The sequence below is a fragment of the Coenobita brevimanus genome, chromosome 93, assembly GCF_032717465.1.
Source record: "Coenobita brevimanus isolate Jiangsu-jjx chromosome 93, ASM3271746v2, whole genome shotgun sequence".
In the NCBI taxonomy this organism is placed as follows: Eukaryota; Metazoa; Arthropoda; class Malacostraca; order Decapoda; family Coenobitidae; genus Coenobita; species Coenobita brevimanus.
In genome coordinates, this window is record NC_137046.1 from 39,767,320 (window position 1) to 39,779,793 (window position 12,474).

Genomic DNA, 12,474 nt, shown 5'->3' on the forward strand with positions numbered 1-12,474 from the left:
TCAGTCATCCAAACCCCCATCACGATGACCGACTTGTCATCCGACGCAAGAGACAGTTCCCCACAGACCTAGATTTCGCACCCTTCACTTACAACCAGATGAACCACATCATTAGCAACCTTAAGCACTCATTTGCATGTGGCCCAGACAACATAAGCAACATACACCTAAACATCTTGGACCATAAGTCATACAAGCACTGACTAATATATCAAACTACAGCTACTCACACAACATAACACCCAACATCTGGAAGCATGGTACTGTACTGTCATCACAATCCCCAAACCCAACAAAGACCCCATGTTACCTTCCTCACACTGCCCCATCACATTCCTCTGCACCCTCTCCAGTCACTGAATGACTGGTATTACAATTAGTAACACCTCACATCCTCCTAGCTTCATCACTACATGGTTTTAGGCCCCTACACTCCACAAACACTCTTCTTACAGAGCTTACACAAAGAGTTTTTGATGGCATCAATTCAGCTAGGCCACCACACAGAACACTCCTGGTCATTCTAGACATTAGGAAAGCTTTTGATGCCGTCCCCCACCACAACCTCACAAACAAAATATTCAACACAAACATGCACAATAACACAAAACAGTGGCAGGCAAACTATTTAGCAGGCAGATGTGCACATGTAACATTTGCCGGTCAGTCATCGAACATAAGAAACTTCACAAACGGTGTCCCTCAAGGGTCTGTTTTGTCCCCTATACTCTTTAACCTATACATGCATGACATACCCACATCCTACACACCACAAATACACATAGCGTTCTATGCAGACAGCATAACACATAGCATGTACACACCAAAACGCAAACACAGCCACACACATCCTCCAACCTTACCACAACACACTACACGAATGGTTCACCACAAACAGACTCACAATAGCCCCAGCCAAATCTACAGTGACCCTTCTCACAAACTGGACAGCAGAACATAGTAACATTCCACACCTCACCATAAGCAACACTCCCCCTCTCCCTCTCTCTCTCTCTCACACACACACACACACACACACACATTGTTCTTGCATAATGAAAAATGTTTTGAGCATTTTTGGCTGTATATGAGTCTTTTGGGGTAAAAGTTTGGTACCATTGGAGGACATTTGTTATGACAATTTCAAAATGGTACAGGCTATCACAGTTGGTTCCATAGCTGAGAAGAAAAGGAAATTTTGGTGGTTCTCAAGCAGTAAAGTTTTACAAGGCTTATGGGACAAGAATTTTACACATTTCAGCCTGAGTACTGTATAGCCTAGTGTTCTCGCTCACACTGCCGATGCAAAAAGTTAGTTGCAGAGTGATTTGGCAGGAATGTACACCCATAGTGCTGTATTGCGTTTTTCTAGACTAAGCTACATGAAATAAGTTGCAAACTTAAAAAAATTCAGGTCAAGTTAAGGCGAAAGAAGTAAGTTATGTTTTTGCTAGAAGAAGAAGAGACAAGAGAGAGACTGTTTCTTGTATTCCAAGACCTTCTAGCAAAAACTCAATAACAGTTACGTCTGTAAAGTGATCGTAAGGTTGTTTGTGAATCGGCACACATTTACAGCCTTTCACATCATAAAGGGCAGTCCATGTGTTACGCATCTTAGTTGAGGGGATGGCAAAGTGACCTGTAACATTGTCTCCTCTGCATCATTTTCTACTCCCATAACCCTTTTCATGATTAGAGATGTAATATCTGCTTTTTCATGTCCACTGATTGCATTATCCATCTCATGCTTAGTGTTATAATTTCTGTTTTTCCATGTCCATTATTGTATAACCCATATTTGTTTAGTGATAGAGTATTTGCTTTTTAATGTACATAGATTGCATGGTTGATTATTAATTGTGTTAAGCAGCCAAATCGTCTTTGCTTCTCTCGTAACCAGACTGCTGTTCCCATAAGATTAGAGGATTGTAATATATGGACCACTGTATTAACTACAAGCCAGTGTTGATATGATTGATCTGAAAATAGTCATTTTATGGGCAACCTTGTCCTGGAATTTCAGTGTTTTGATATAGCCTATATCTTTTTTTTAAGTAAGAAGAATAATTTGTAAGTCATAGCTATCATTGCTGTTATGAATGTCCACAGAATTATTCACAAAGTCATTAATTGATGCCTCACTCTTGTATCGTTGGTATCTAAGCATCACAAAATTTTAAGTCCAAAAATTTGCTTTTGGTAATATTGATTGGCAGCTTTCAAATCCAAGATGGCCACAGTTCTTTATTATTGGTATCTGAACATCTCAAAAAATGTTCCAAGTAAAAAAAAAAAAATCACTTATAATAATACTGAAATATCCGCTCTGCGGAGTGAGCCACACACCACCACCCCAGGAGGAGGGTACAGGGAGGCAACCCCCACCCTGCAAGGATACAATAGAGAGGTAGTTCCGTGCTCTGAGCAGGAAAGACATATCTCCCCCGTGACCTGACACCCCTCGTCCACATAGCCGGACCACCAGGCAGTATTCAGTTTGAGTGCACTACACTCCGATGGAGAGAGCACTCGCCAGAATCGGGGTGGGACTTGCAACAGCTGAGTCCCAAGCAGGCCCTCGGACGTCACATACACCAAATCAGCCTCTAGAAGAGGAGGGAACTCCACTGGAGCCACACACCCTGCGATACCCCAGGGGAGCAGCGGCACAGTAGCATCCTCTGGATTTACTGTGGGAAGAGCGACCACCAGTTCTTCTCCCTTTGCCACCCATCTCCGGGAACCAGCATGCCGGCATGTTCTACAGACGACCTTCGCAGGATCTCCCCAGGAGGGCAGCGGGCCTAGGGGTAGACCACTGGATCTAACTTCAGGGGAGCAGACCACCGGTCACCCCCCCAGCTGCGCCATCCCCCAACGACAGGAGGGCAGCATCCATCGGCCCTGTGGTGCCCGGCAAGAGACCCTACGAGCCTCCCCTTCTGGTCGTCCCCTGGACGAGTGGTCCCCTGGAGGAGCATCGACTGGATCTCCTCTGGCTGCTGTCCCGGGCGGGAACCTAGGCAGCGTCCATTGGATCTGCCTGGGCAAAGGGGCGTCCTCCAGACCTCCCTCTCTCACCCCGGCATGGAGTTCCAACAGGGACCGTCAGGCCCGCCAAGTCGGGGAGCAGACTACCAATCGCTCCCACTCCGTGACACTGGAGGTTCCTGTCAAAGGTGACGCCTCTTGCTCAGCCTGCCCCTCCTGTGGCAGAGCAAGGTGCCCCTCTCCCCTCCTGAACGGAGAGTGGAGACTGTTCTCCCGCAGGTACCCCGCCAGAGACACGCCAGGGTGAGACCACCCTGAGTCCAGGCATCCTGTCGCTGTGGCACCACCCTCACCACCGACAGCCGCTGCTGGACTCCCCCAGAGTGAGCGGCCACAGACCACCCCCTGACGGCCTCCTCCCCGAGGCGAGACCACAGCCCCTGGTGCTGACGAGCCGCCCGTCACCCGCCGCAGCTGCCGGACTCCCCACAGCGCTGGCGGCCGCAGCCCTCCCCTGACGGTCGCCTCCCCTAGGTGCGGCTGCAGCTCTGGAAGGGCGCCGCGCATCCCACAGCCAACCCTTGGCCAGGACTCGGTCAGGTCTGCCCCCAGGACACCCACTACGATAAAGGGCAGGAGCCGTGCTGCGTGCCTCCTGGCCCTGTTCGGCCCCAGTCCTGAGAGTCATTCTTCTCTCAGGGCCCCTACTAGGAAAGGGCTGCCCACCACCCTGCCCTTCAGCTCAACCAGGACACCTGGCGATCCCGACAGCGACCTACACCGGCGGCGCACCCCTGACAGCCCACCCCCTACGCCTGGCTGCCAGCATAGCGGGTCCAGGCACGCCCTAGCCTCACTCACCGCCTGTACCTGTGAGTAAAAGAACTCTGAACTATTGTTATATTGCCCAGTCAGTGTTCCCCCATGAGTGATAGAGTACAACCCCGTGTGCAGTAAGTCCTTCCCAATGTCCCTAGTGATAGTCCGGCCTCACTAGCTAGTGAATTGTGAACCCAGTAAAGAACCCAAATTGAGTGCTAACATTGGTACCAAGGCGCTAGGCCCCGACTCCCTCATGTGTGCATCCCCCCCCCCATGCAATACACAGTTAACTCCATAGACGTATCAGTGCTGTGACTTTGTCTCCTGAGTGGTTGTATACAATACGTACCTCATAGTGGTATCCTGTTTATGTCAAGTGAGTGTGCTAAGGGTAATGCTTGGTGTGTCCATGTCACGCGAGAACTGTGGAATAGTGTCACCCTCCATCCATGTCATGTGGGTATGTAACAAGTGATTTATCCCCATTTCCCATGTCACGCGAGTGTAACATCAGGCGGCCTGTATTTCGTTTATGTCACGTGGATGTGTTATAGGTGATATAAAGTTGCTTCTATGTCACGCGGATGTGTTTTGGAATAAGAGAATATTCCCCTGTCACACGCATGTATGCATATCAAGATAGACTATGTTAGAGGTTCTATTGTGTCTTCGCCTTTGCACATGTTCTGGTGAGACACATCCAGTGTACTGTAAGTGCTATATGTGTATTGTACCATGGAGATATTTAATGTAAGTGTGCACTATACTGTATATCTCTGTATTGGTTAATATATTTGTACTGATTTTCCCCATAAGCTCTATTGTTAGTCCAACACGTGACCCATGCATGACAATATTACCGTGCTGGACGCGAGGGTACTGTACATAGTTTATTCAGAGTGTAAAGTACGCCTAGTGGGTATCTTGACTCATCCAGTCTCTATGTGGGCAGAAATTTAATGTTGAGTAAATACTGGCATTCACCATCATAAATCATCCGATCTGAGGAACCGTCCCAAAACCAAGATCGCTTGTGCGTCATTTTTTGCCCGGTCTCATCGAGGACAGACGACTGTGGAAGGTAAACAAGCCAAGACATCGCCTCCAAGTGATCCACAAGATTCACACGGAGTCAAGTTTAGTATTCACGATTATATATATATATATATATGTACACATGCAAACGTGAGAACACATGACTAGTAAATACTACTGCATCCTCTTAAATGTCTACCCCCAGTGAGATTGCATCCAGGTCAAGAGGACTGGTATGTGCACAAGCTACTCAGCCAGTGGAAGATCTTACAAACATATGTGTGTGGACAGGTGGCCTGGAGACAGTTCTCACATGACCATACCATTAGGGACTTGCCAAGAGGGGGCAATGTGTGTGAGATATTGATGATAAGATGACCGTAAGGTATTTATTTGGTAGGCACTTGGTGAAATGTCTATCTATCTATCTATATACCTAGGCTGCTTCCCCCAAGGAAAGGGAGGTAGCCGAGACAGGACGACTCACTCTCCATTTACTCATCCATTCAAACACATTCATTCGCATCTTAGCCCCAAAGGGGAGAACGGACAGATCCTCACCGCACCACACCGCACAAGGGTCAACTGGGCAATGCAATCAGTGAAATGTAAAAATTAAAATAACCACTAGTTCTCAACATAAAAAGACAAAACTTCACTGTAACACTTTATTTTAAAAAAAGCTACAATGATACATATGAATATGACTCACTCATGGTGCAAGGAAGCTGCAGGGGAAGGTCTCTCTCTCTCTCTCTCTCTCTCTCTCCCTCTCTCTCTCTCTCTCTCTCTCTCTCTCTCTCTCTCTCTCTCTCTCTCTCTCTCTCTTTCAGCTCAACAGTCAGGAACTCACATTACTGAACTGTGTGTGTTTGTGGGTGTGTCCATTTACGACAGTAATGTAACCAACGTCAGGTACAGGGACATGAGAAATGGGCGTAGCTTAGTTAACAGCTAGAGAGGCAAGATGTGGGAATGACAGTTACACAAAGACATCGCTCAGTGAAACACACAGCCTATACATAGTCACTTATGAACCAATGACGAATGTTATGAATATAGCTTGTTTCTACTCTGAGTGAATCCGTGACATTACACACCATCAAAATAAGATTTTTCATGAAAACTTGACATTCCTCGTGAAAAAACTTAAACACGGGACTGTCTTGTGGTGCGCATGCGTGAAGGATGCGAGCAAAATGTTGAATGCCAGTATTTACTCAACATTAAATTTCTGCCCACATAGAAACTGGATGAGTCTAGATACCCACTAGGCGTACTTTACAGTCTGAACAGACAATGTATTAAGAACCAAATTTGCACTAAATGTAGCAGAAATTAAATAATATAGGGTCACTGGAAGGACGGGTTGCCATCACATGCCATCAGCGATATTTTAATTTCCATTTATGATAAATATAAACACTTCACGATACGTTATATATACGTGTTGTTTTTGTATTATTTATATTTCGGCATATGACATTACCATGATTCACATTTTCACACAACAGTATAGATATTTAACAAAGAAAAACATGCTTTTTAAACAGCGCGGGGAATGTGTTTACTGCAACAGTAGAGCCATCTAGCGGAATACTAGCTTTGAAAGCACCCCATTGCCCGCCCCACTGAGTTGCTTAGCCATGCACAACCTTTTAAAAGCTAGACAGCCTCACCTGTCTCCAGTCTGCAGCTGGATCCCACACATTGTGCCCATCCATCTCTGCCACCCGAGACGAAAATCAAACACATCCTCTGGATCCCAGCCCGAGGATGCAAATGCCGCCTCAAGGGCACTATGCAGTTCCTCCACTTTCTGTGGCAGACGCCCCTACCATCCACCCTCGAAGTGGTCCACTCTCCACATCAACAGCCAACACCACTGGACAAACCTCCTTCGCCATCTCACGCTCTCGCACCGCACCCCCACCGTCAATGTTTACCAACTCCAGTCACGAGGACGTGACTTCCACTCTCATGATGGTGGTGAAATATCCGCTCGGCGGAGTGAGTCACACACCACCATCCCCGAAGGGTACAGCGAGGCAACTCCCACCCCACAAGGAGACAATAGGTAGGTAGTTCTGCGCTCTGAGCGGAAATGACATATCTCCCCCGTGACCCAACACCCCTCTGCCACGCAGCCGAACCACCAGGCAGTATTCAGTTTGAGAGCACTACACTCCGACGGAGAGAGCACTCACCAGAATTGGGGTGGAACTTGCAACAGCTGAGTCCCAAGCAGGCTCTCGGATGCCACGTCCACTGGATTGGCCTCTAGAAGAGGAGGGGACTCCAACAGAGCTTCATGTCCTGCGATACCCCAGGGGAGCAGCGGCACAGTAGCATCCTCTGGATCTACTGTGGGAGGAGCAACCACCAGTTCTCCTCCCTCTGCCACTCACCTCTGGGAGCTAGCACGTTGGCATGTCCTACAGACGACCTTTGCTGGATTTCTCCAGGAGGGCAGTGCGCCCAGGGATAGTGTCCACTGGATCTACCTCCGGGGGCCAGACCACCAGTCATTCCCTAGCTGCACCATCCCCTGACGGCAGGAGGGCAGCGTCCATCTGACCTGCAGTGCCCGCCGAGAGACCCTATGAGCCTCCCCCTTCGGTTGTCCCTGGGACGAGTGGTCGCCTGGAGGAGCATCCACCAGATCTCCTCTGGCCGCTGCCCCAGGCGGGAACCTAGGCAGTGTCCATTGGATCTGCCTGGGCAGAGGGGCATCTTGCGGATCTCCCTCGCACCCCGTCAGGCCCGCCAAATTGGAGAGCAGACCACCGGTCACTCCCCCTCCGTGACACTGGAGGTTCCTGTTGAGGGTGACGCCTCTTACACAGCCTGCCCCTCCTTTGGCAGAGCGAGGCGCCCCTCTCCCCTCCTGTATGGAGAGTGGAGACTGCTCTCCCACAGGTACCCCGCCAGAGACATGCCAGGGCGAGACTACCATGAGTCCAGGCATCCTGTCGCTGCGGCACCACCCTCACCACCAACAGCCACTGCCGGACTCCCCCAGAGTGAGCAGCCGCAGATCATCCGTGACGGCCTCCTCCCTGAGGCGAGGCTGCAGCCCCCGGTGCCGACAAGCAACCTGTCACTCGCTGCAGCTGCCAGACTTCCCACAGTGCCAGTGGCCGCAGCCCTCCTCTGACGGCCACCTCCCCTAGGCGCTGCCGCAGCTCTGGAAGTGCGCCGCCCGTCCTGCAGCCGACCCTTGACCCGGACCAGGTCAGGTCCACCCCCAGGACACCCACTACGACAAAGGGCAGGCGCCATGCTGCGTGCCTCCTGGCCCTGTTCGGCTCTAGTCCTGAGGGCCATTCTTCTCCCAGGGCCCCTACTAGGAAAGGGCTGCTCACCACCCCGCCCTTCAGCTCAACCAGGACACTTGGCAATCCAGATAGCGACCTACACTGGGAACGCACGCCTGACGGCCCACCTCCTACACCCGGCCGCCACCTGCGGCTGCCAGCACAACGGGTCCAGGCACGCTCTAGTGCCACTCACCGCCTGTACCTGTGAGTAAAAGAACTCTGAACTATTGTTATATCACCCTGTCAGTGTTCCCCCATGAGTGATAGAGTACAACCCCGTGTGCAGTAAGTCCTCCCCCAATGTCCCTAATGATAGTCCGGCCCCACTAACCAGTGCATTGTGAACCCAAATTGAATGCTAACATTGGTACCAAGGTGCTAGGCCCTGGCTGTCTCACGTATGCATCCCTTACCCCCCATGCAATACACAGTAACTCCATAGACATATCAGTGCTGTGACTCTGTCTCCTGAGTGGTTGTATGCAATACGTACCTCGTAGTGATAGCTTGGTTATGTCAAGTGAACGTGCTAAGGGTAATGCTTGGTGTGTCCATGTCACACGAGAACACGGTGGAATAGTGTCACCCTCCATCCATGTCATGTGAGTATGTAACAAGTGATTTATCCCCATGTCCCATGTCACGCGAGTGTAACATCAGGCAGCCTGTATTTCGTCTATGTCACGTGGATGTGTTATAGGTGATATAAAGTGGCATCTGTGTCACACGGATGTGTTGTGGAATAACAGAATGTTCCTGTCCCTGTCACGTGCATGTATGCATATCAATAGATTGTGTTAAGAGGTTCTCTTGGGTCATCACTTCTGTGCATGTTCTGGTGAGACATATCCAGTGTACTGTAAGTGCCATATGTGTATTGTATTGTGGAGATATTTAACCTGTCATGTTCCGAGCTATTTCGCACCTCCGACACCCCCCAATCACGAGGTATTTTCGATTTTTTTTTTTTTTTGGCTAAAACCTCCGCTTTTGGTGAGAAACATCGAAATTTCATAGAGAAATCGCTCACCTGAGGTTTAAAATACTCGATCCAGGTAGGTTTTCTAACAGGCTAGCACCAAAGAAAACGAGTTCTGTGGGAGGGTAACTATTTCACACCATTCATAAACGGTATTTATTTATTTAATTGGTACGAATTTATATGTAGAACGAGATTATATTGGTTTTCAAACAGTAATGTAGTAATTATAAGCATTGTTTCACTCACAAACCCATCATCATACCTGACCTTTTTGCCACATTACCTGATCATCATTTCTGACTGTTTCTTCCTCTAATGCTATGTAAACTTTGTCCTCCACATTGTCATCAATTGGGGAATCACTCTGGCCCTGTCTTTATTGGCCAGGTCGCTGGTAACAGGTGAATTGCCGAGACAATGGCGTGCAGGGGGGGCGAGGGAGGTTATGCGGTGTAAGGCATTGTCCCTGCTTGGCATCTTGTAGAGGAATAGAGGCAGGTGTCCCGAGTATACGTACGAAAAATCATGTGCAAAAATTGAAAATTGTGCAAATTATGAACCTTGCAATTGCGTGACGTACCAGTACATCATCGGGACTAGCAAATGCAAAATGTTGCAACGTATCCATATGTCGACGGGACGCCTCAGGTTAATGTAAGTGTGCACTGTATTTCCCTGTATTGGTTAATATATATGTATTGATTAGGTTTGGTCACGGGCTGTTGTATATATCGTTGTACCGATCTTTGTATCTCGTTCTGTTTTTAATATACATGTGTCTTTGATCAGTTGTTTGGGTTTCCCCTCCTTGTCTACATACTCTTGGCCCGGTCGAGAACGAAGAACCCAAGGTTCGCACCATATCTGAACCCGAGGAGTCGGGATCAGACTATGGTGCATAACAAATACTAGTTGGCATTTCAAAATTATACCGAGTACAAAAACTCATTAAAAAATACTAATTGGCATCTCAAAATTATATAATAAGAATTTTATTAAGTTGAAATATTTTCCCATAAAAATACTAGCTGGTAACTTTCAATTCCAAGATCATCATCTGTGTGTGCTGATGCTGTGGCCCTGGTTGGTACAGTTGCAGACAAAAATACTGCTCCACGTTTAGTCTGTGAATTATGAAACTCATACATAATGTTCTGAAAGGCTTGTTGTGCTTGATGATAGCCTCACTGGATTTCAGATGTCATTGCTAACTTCCTGGCTAATTATTGTTCATGAAGTGGATCGGTATTTATGTCTGCAACTGTACACACACTCCCACTTGCTGCATTTTCCTCTGTGTGCCCTCTCCAAAACTCCCCCACTCCTTTGTCCTGTTCTTAAATATGTTGAGGAAGGGAAAATGGGTGGGGAATGTTTGGAGGGTACCTATTAATTTTCTAGCACCTTTCTTTTGTTTCAGGTTGTCTGTGGACACTTCACATTATGAAAGGCTCGATGCGAAACCTGGTTCCATTAATCTTCACAGTCGACTTGGGTACTTTATTGGAGGGCCAAAAAATCCATTTGGGGGGCCATTGTTCTGGCCAGAATTGATTTTTTTTTTTTTTTTTTTTCCATATTTGGCTTTTTTTTTTTTTTTTTTTTCATTTTTGCTTCTATTTTTCATTTTATTTTGCCTTTTTTCATGTTTGGGATTTTTTTTTTCTGCTATTTTTCATTTTACAGTATTTCAAATTGGTTATAAAGTTTTCAATTTTTCATTTTTTTTTTTTTTTTTTATGCTTTTGGTTTATAATTTCATTTGAATAAAAGATTTTCAGATTATTATTTTTTTTCTCTAATACAGTCTTGAAATATTTCAGTCTTAAAAATATATTATGTTACTCATACGTATATTAATCTTTTCAGTCAGGCACATTTAAGGTTCAGTTGAAAAACTACATGAAAATAAAACAAACAAAATGACAGTAATTTTCAATTTTAGATTAAAAAAAAATAAAGATTAATACTAGAGACATTTGGTACAAGCAGTCAAGTTCTTCACCACCACTCAGCAAAGGTCTCAGCCAGAGTTCTTTGCCATCACTCGGCAGGGGACCATGATAGGAGTTCTTCGCCATCACTTGGCAGGGAACCACGATCAGAGTTCTTCGCCATCAGCTTCTTCGTTTTGCAGGGGACCTCGATTGGAGTTCTTCGTCATCTCTTGGCAGGGGACCAAGATCAGAGTTCTTCGCCATCACTTGGCAGGGGACCATAATGAGAGTTCTTCGTCATCACTTGGCAGGGGACCACGATTAGAGTTCTTCGTCATCACTTGGCAGGGAACCACGATCAGAGTTCTTCGTCATCACTCGGCAGGGAACCATGATCAGAGTTCTATGCCATCACTAGGCAGGGGACCACGAACAGAGTTCTTTGCCATCACTAGGCAGGGGACCATGATCAGAATTCTTTGCCATCACTCAGCAGGGGACCACGATCAGAATTCTTCCTCATCACTCGGCAGAGGACCACGATCAGAGTTCTTCGCCATCACTCAGCAGAGGACCACGATCAGAGTTCTTCGCTATCACTAAGCAGGGGATCATGATTGGAGTTCTTTGCCATCACTTGGCAGGGGACCATGATCAGAATTCTTCGCCATCACTCGGCAGGGGACCACGATCTGAGTTCTTCGTCATCACTTGGCAGGGGACCACAATCAGAAGTCTTCACCATCACTCGGCAGGGATTACAGAGTTCTTCATTCACCAGGGGACACAACCACAATCCTCACCAGTCCTCAGGAAGAAAGGCCCGAGTTTTTTATTTTTTTTTTTTTTTTTTTTTTGTGAGGAACAAGGAACCAAAGGCAATGAGCCTGCAATACTGTTCCCTCCAAGAGGAAACCAAAATACAAGAGAGAGCCAAATTCAAGATCCATTCATTTCGAGATGCCTGGACACACTGCGTTTGAAAGACTGGAGATCTTAGGAAGCAGGAAATACAGACAGAGGGAGACAGTTCCAGAGTTGACCTGTTGCATAAATGAAGGACTGGGAGTAACGGTTGACTCTTGGATTAGAGAGTTGGACAGAAAAGGGGTGAGAGTTTGCTGCTAGACGGGTGCTACGCGCCCGTCGTAGAAGTGGAGGAATGCATGCAGACAGTTCAGAGGAACAGTGACCATTGAAGTAGCGATAGAAAAGAGATAAAGATGCAACACTGCGGTGAAGAGACAGAGGTTGAAGGGAATTAGTAAGACGGGGAGAGTTAATGAAACGAAAAGCCTTTGCCTCCACCCTATTGAGAAGAGCTGTATGTGGGGAGCCTCCCCATACATGAGAGTTGTACTCCACACAGGGGCGGATAAAACCCATG

General features: G+C 47.4%; 1 protein-coding gene across 1 annotated transcript in view; it reads left to right on the plus strand.

The window, feature by feature from the left end:
* The window catches only part of Dhod (dihydroorotate dehydrogenase 2), a 158,818-nt gene extending 147,990 nt beyond the window's left edge, over positions 1-10,828 (plus strand). The window contains exon 9 of the mRNA XM_080282429.1: positions 10,571-10,828. The gene's annotated coding sequence lies outside the window, so the exon portion shown is untranslated. The remainder of the gene's footprint in view (positions 1-10,570) is intronic.
* The last annotated feature ends 1,646 nt before the right edge of the window (positions 10,829-12,474 follow it).